The sequence below is a fragment of the Chrysochloris asiatica genome, unplaced genomic scaffold, assembly GCF_000296735.1.
Source record: "Chrysochloris asiatica unplaced genomic scaffold, ChrAsi1.0 scaffold00115, whole genome shotgun sequence".
NCBI lineage: Eukaryota > Metazoa > Chordata > Mammalia > Afrosoricida > Chrysochloridae > Chrysochloris > Chrysochloris asiatica.
Window position 1 is genome coordinate 2,300,802 of NW_006408633.1, and position 6,774 is coordinate 2,307,575.

At 36.2% G+C, this 6,774-nt stretch overlaps 1 pseudogene; it reads left to right on the top strand.

Moving 5' to 3' along the window:
• The first annotated feature begins 269 nt into the window (after positions 1-269).
• LOC102818152 lies at positions 270-1,639 on the top strand (annotated as a pseudogene).
• The last annotated feature ends 5,135 nt before the right edge of the window (positions 1,640-6,774 follow it).

Genomic DNA, 6,774 nt, shown 5'->3' on the forward strand with positions numbered 1-6,774 from the left:
TGTTTGTTAAATGGAGTTGACAATAGGTTGTTTATTTTGTTAGGCACCCTTGAGTTGGTTTCAACTTATAGTGACGCTATACAAAACACAGTGAGCTCCCCGATCACCACCACCACCACCAAGCGGTGATTTAAGCAACTAGAGCATCGAGAAACCCATTTTTCTCCTTCCTCAAAGCCGCGCCGTGGAGCCCGGGGTGCCCGGGGTGCCCGTGGTGCCCGTGGTGCCTGTGGTGCCCGTGGTGCATAGCCCCCACACTCCGGCCCGTGATGAATGCTGCGGCAGAAGCTGAGTTCAACATCCTTTTGGCCAGACTCCTACAAGTTTACTCACTATAAACGCTACCCACCCAACACAAGTAAAGTTTATTCCTACTTCCAATGCCGTGAAAATAAGACAGAAAACTCCAAAGTAAGGAAGGTGAAAAACGAGGAAACAGTATTTTATGGGTTACAGTACATTCTTAATAAGTATTTGAAAGGTAAAGTAGTGACCAAAGAGAAAATTCAGGAAGCCAAAGAGTTTGCAAAGAGCATTTCCACGATGATGTCTTCAATGAAAAGGGGTGGGACTACATTCTTGAGAAATATGATGGGCATCTTCCAATAGAAGGCAAAGCTGTTCCTTCTGTCATTCCCAGAGGAAACGTTCTCTTCACAGTAGAAATCAGAGACCCAGAATGTTACTGGTTTACAAATTGGATTGAGACTATTCTTGTTCAGTCTTGGTATCCAATCACAGTGGCCACAAATTCAAGGGAGTAGAAGAAAACATTGGCCAAATACTTGTTAGAAACTTCTGGCACCTTAGATGGTCTGGAATACAAATTACAAGATTTTGGCTACCGAGGAGGCTCTTCCCAGGAGACTGCTGGCTTAGGTGCCTCTGCTCATTTGGTGAACTTCAAAAGGACAGACAGAGTAGCAGGAATTGCATTAATTAAAAAATACTATGGAACAAAAGATCCTGTTCCAGACTATTTTATTTCAGCAGCAGAACACAGTACCATAACAGCTTAGGGAAAAGACCATGAAAATGACGTGTTTTCATCAGTGCTTGTATCTGTGGTCAGTGACAGCAATGACATTTATAACACATGTGAGAAAATATGGGGTGAAGATCTAAGACATTTAATAGTATCAAGAAGTTCAGAGGCACCACTGAGAAGTTTCCTATTACAAAGACCTCAAAGGGCTACAAATTGCTGCCTCCTTACCTCAGAGTTATTCAAGGGGGTGGAGTAGATCTTAATACTTTACAAGAGATAGTAGAAGGCATGAAACAAAAACAAAAAATGGAGTATTGGAAACGTTTATTTTGATTCTGGAGGCGCTTTGCTACAGAAGTTAACAAGATCTTTTAAATTGTTCCTTCAAATGTAGTTATGTGGTGACCAACAGTCTTGGGATTAATGTATTCAAGGATCCAGTTGCTCATCCCAACAAAAGGTCCAAAGAAGATCGATTATCTTTACATAGGACACCATACTTGAAGAAGGAAAAGGAGATCTTGAGGAATATCATGATCTTCTTCACGCTGTCTTCAGGAATGGAAAAGTGACAAAAAGCTATTCATTTGATAAAGTAAAAAAAAAAAAAATGCAAACCTGAATATTGAACTGGGAGCAGCACCTCATTAGGCTTTGTTTTATAGCTGTGCGTGTATATGGTTGTGTGCATGTGTATATGTGCATACATGCATGCCTTTGTATGTGTATATATAATACATAATGTGTATTGTACAGATGTCTGGAGTTTGTGTTTTATGATACATTACAGCCAAATTATTTGTTGGTTTATGGACATAATACCCTTTCATTTTTTTTTTTTTCTTCAGTGTTTAGGTGATCTCGAATTAGAAAATGTAATTAACCATGTAAACAACTAATGATAAAGTAAGCTTTTTAGGACTCTTTGCCAATAGATAGTAATTCAATCTGGTATTGATCTTTTCACAAATAACAGAACTGAGAAACTTTTAATAGTGTAACTGAAGATCACATAAAACAGATTTGCATAAAATTATCATGATTGCTTTATGTTTACATGTAACTTGTATTTTTGTACAAACAAGATTATATAAGATGTATTTAAAGTTTCAGTGATTTAACACTCTTTCCAACTTTTCATGATTTTTATGAATGCAGATTTCAAGAAAATACTTGAAAATAAAAACAAAACAAAAACACAATGAAACACTGCCCGGGGCTGTGCTGTCTTCACAATTGTTGTTACACTTGAGTTCATTGTTGTTGCCACTGTGGCAATTTATCTCACTAGGAGTCTTCCTCTTTTTCACTGACCCTTCACTTTATCTAGCATGATGTCCTTCTCTTGGGACTGAACCCTTCTGTCATCATGTCTGAAGTATGAGAGATGAAATCTCACCATCCCGACTTCTAAGGAGACTTATGATTGCCCTTCTTCCATGACAGATTTGTTTGCTCTCTGAAAGACTGTGGTACTTTTAATATTCATCTCTAACACTATAATTCAAATGCATTGATTCTTTTACGGTCTTCATGATTCATTGTCCAACGTCCACATGCATATGAAGCTAATGAAAATATTATGGCTTGGGTCAGGCACACCTTAACTCAGATTGACATGTTTTCTGTTGAATAAAGAGGTCTTCTGCAGTAGATTTGCCTTATGTAATACATCATTTGATTTCTTAACTGCTGCTTGCATGAGTGTTGATTGTGGATCCTACCAAAATGAAGTTTTTGACAAATTCAATCTTTTTCTCCATTTATCATTATATCATTTATTGGTTCAGTGGTGGGGATTTTTTGTTTTCTTTACATTGAGGTGTAATCCATACTGAAAGCCTTGATTTTCATCAGTAAGTCTCTTAAGTCCTCTTTGCTTTCAGCAAGCAAAGCTGCATCATTTGCATATCGCAGGTTGTTAAGGAGTCTTCCTCCAATCCTGATGCCATGTTTTTCTTCATATAATCCAGTTTCTCTTGGATTGTTTGCTCAGTATAGAATGAATAAGTAGAGTGAAAGCATACAACCCTGTCATATAATTTTCCAGATTTTAAACTGTCCAGTATTCCTTTGTTCTGTTTGATCAACTACCTATTGATCTATGAACAGGTTCCTTGTGAGCACGATTAAGAGTTCTGCAATTCCCATTCTTCCTAGTTTTATCCATAGTTTGTTACCCATATAGTTAAAAGTCTTTGCATAATCAATAAACATACAAGTAAACATCCTTCTGTTGATCTCTGTTTTCAGCCAAGAAAATAAGATAATAAAAAGATTGTTGTGAAGATAAAAGGATCAAATAACGGTGTGGCACAGTAGGATCAGCACTAGACTATGATCCTACAAGGTCAGCAATTCAAACCCACCAGCTGCTCCTTGGAAACCCTACATAGGGTTTCTATGAGTCAGAACCAATTTGACAGCACTTAATATTTATAGAAATAAGGCAGTGGTTCCATGAAGGAGATCCAGGTTTAATTCCCAGCAAGTACTCCATATGCATAACTATCACCTATCACTCCATGGAGATTCCCACATTGATGTTATGCTGAGCAGGGTTTTGTAGCACTTCCAGCCTACTGCAGACAAGAAAGAAAGACCTGGTGATCTTACAATATTCAAACCATTAAAACCCTATGGATCACAAAAGTCTGCTCCACAACCAATCATATGAATGATAAATTATTCCATAGTACAGGGAGTCACCATGTGTCATCAGTCAGCTCCATGGTATCTAACAACAAAGGTTGTAGAAACTAATTTACTTGTTTAAATTTGTGATATTTAGGAGGTTTAAATGTTTATTACCTTATTTCATACGTAAAGACCAGAAAGAGAATTATTCTTATTTTAAAAGTGAAGAAAGACTCAGGGTGGCTAACATACCTCACCAGATAAGTGACTGAGACCAATTTCTAAATCAAGAGTTGGTTTCTAATTCTAGGGTTCTCTACACAGAACCAGTTGGTTTCTAATTCCAGGGCTCTCTACAAAAAACCATACTGTAAGGCTCTAGGGGATGTTGTACAATAGCTTTATAAATACATTATTGTTCTTTAAGATTTGGCAATGTAGAAAATTAAATGGGAAAACTTAAAATCCTAACATCATTTTTTTTTCTTCCTCTTTCAAAATGTTGGACAGTATTTACCAGAAAGACTTCCCATGATTTTAAGCATTGGTAAAGTAAAAGCTGCCTGTGAATTTTATGGGAATTTAAAATCCAATTTAAATTTAAACTCATTTTAAAAAGAATATAAATGCAAGAGGTAGCAGGATAGCAAATGGAACTTAACATGGATTAGTGACTCAAAGGGTATAGGCAAAAATTATCTTAATTGTTCTTGTGTGTAGGTTATCATTGGAATGAATATAAAAATTAGATTTTAAAGTGATTGGATTATTTTATGAGCTTCAAAAGCACTTACCAGTAACTAGCTCAGGCAATAATTTTTTAATCAAACCTCATGATGCAGGAAGTAAACTGATCATTTAGAGGTCAGAATGACATTTATGGGCTTGAGAGATTTCCATCTGCCTCTGAAACTGGCTGAATGGGCACTGCCTGAGGTAGAACCTGAATAGAAGGATTTATCATCCAATATGGTATTCAGTTCTTAGATTGTTCATGAATCATTTGAAGCATATAAAAAAGATCTGTTTGATACTAGTTCAAGTTTCTTAAGTTAATTTTCAGGAGAATGGGAGGTAGATTAGTGGATATGGAATAAGACAGAACACAACAAAAAAGAAAAGAAAAAGAATGAATTCCACTCAAATATTTATTCAACGATTTTTTTTTTTTTTTTTTTTTTTGGTACCTTCCGGGGCTAGCCACTGTATAAGGCAAAAAGATCACACCAAATATGTTTTCTACTTTTAGTAACTAGCAGTATATCAAAAAACTCATGTCTATATAATAACCTCAAAGTTCTTTGAGGAAATTATTTTGTTAATTCAATATACACATGTGTACCTAAAAGAATGAAAAGAAAACATTAATTTGAACACATCAATTTATTAGTCAAAAGTAAAATTAATCTGTTCTCTATTGCTTTTGCTTCATTTAATCTTTCATGATATTGTTGTTCCTGATGTTGTTAGGTGCTGTCAAGTTGTTTCTGACTCATGACAACCCTGCGTACAACAAAACTGTTGAAAATACCAGCCTCATCTGCATGTGCAAGTTGGATAACGAATATGTCAACTTTTTTTATATGTCAGATATAGCAAAGATGTCCTAAAACTGACATCATTACTCTTGAACACTTTAAAGAGGTCTTGTACAGTACATTTACCTACTGAAATATGTTGTTTGGTTTCTTGACTGCTGCTTCTATGAGTGTTGATAGTTGATCCAAGCTAATGAATTCTTTGACATCAATCTTTTCTCCATTTATCATAATGTTATTTATTGGTCCAGTGGTGAGGATTTCTGTTTCTTTGTATTGAGGCTCAACATAAAGAAACAGAAATATTCAACCAATACTGATGGCTGTGGCCTTTGATTTTCGTAAGTATTTAAGTCAGCTTCACTTTCAGGAAGCAAGGTTGTATTATCTGCATATCACAGGCCATTGAGCCTTCCTCCAATCCTGATGTCACATTTTTCTTCATTTAATCCACATTCTTGGATGATTTATTCAGCACACTTCTTGAATATTGTTGTTGCTATGTGTTGTGGAATACATTCTGACTCATAGTAACCTTACGCACAAAAGAACGAAACACTGCCCAATCCTACACCATCCTCACAATTATTCAGCTGAGAACATTGTTGCTGCCAATATACTAATCCATCTCTATGGAGGATTTCCTCTTTTTTGCTTACCTTTCATTTTACCTAACATGATATCCTGTTTAAAGGACTGCCCATCCTCACAATATGTCTGACGAATCAGAAATGAAATCTCACCATTCTGGTTTCCAAACAGGATGCTGGTGGTACTTCTTCCAACACAGATTGCTTGTTCTTCCAGCAGTCCATGTAGTTTTAATATTCTTCTCCAATCCCACAACTCAAATGAATCAATTCTTCTGCAATTTCCTTATTTACTGTCCAACTTCCAAATGCTTATGAGGCAACTGAAAATACCATAACCTGGGTAAGGCACATTTTGGTCCTCCAACTGACATCTTTGCTATTCAACACTTTAAAGGGGTCTTGTGCAGCATATTTGCTTAATGCAATCTGTTGTTTTATTTCTTGACTGCTGCTTCCTTGAGTGTTGATGGTGGATTCAAGCAAAATGAAGTCTTCTAACAAACTCAATCTAGTATCCAAAGTACATATATGTAACTTGGATACATATATGTGTACAAATACATATATATGTACTTCAAGGTACATACCTATGAAAGGAGAGGTGAGTTTTAAGCAACCTTATATTGAATGATTCAATCAGGATCACTACACTTTGGATGTCTGTTGTTGTAGGTACCAACTCACTGTGACCTTATGCACAGCTGAATGAAACACTGCTAAGTCTTGCACCAATCTCACAATCATTATTACACTTTAGCCTATTTTTGCCATCACTGTGCCAATCTATCTTGTTGGGAGTCTCCCTCTTTTTCACTGACCATTATCTTTGCCAAGCACAATGTCCTTCTCCAGGGACTGGTCCTTCCAGATAATATGACCAAAGTATGAGAGACAAAGTCTGGCCATCCTGGCTTCTAAGGAACATTCTGGCTGTATTTCTTCCAAAACAGATTTGTTTGTTCTTCTGGTGGCATTTTTAATATTTTCCTCCAAATTCATCAATATCTCAAATTCATCA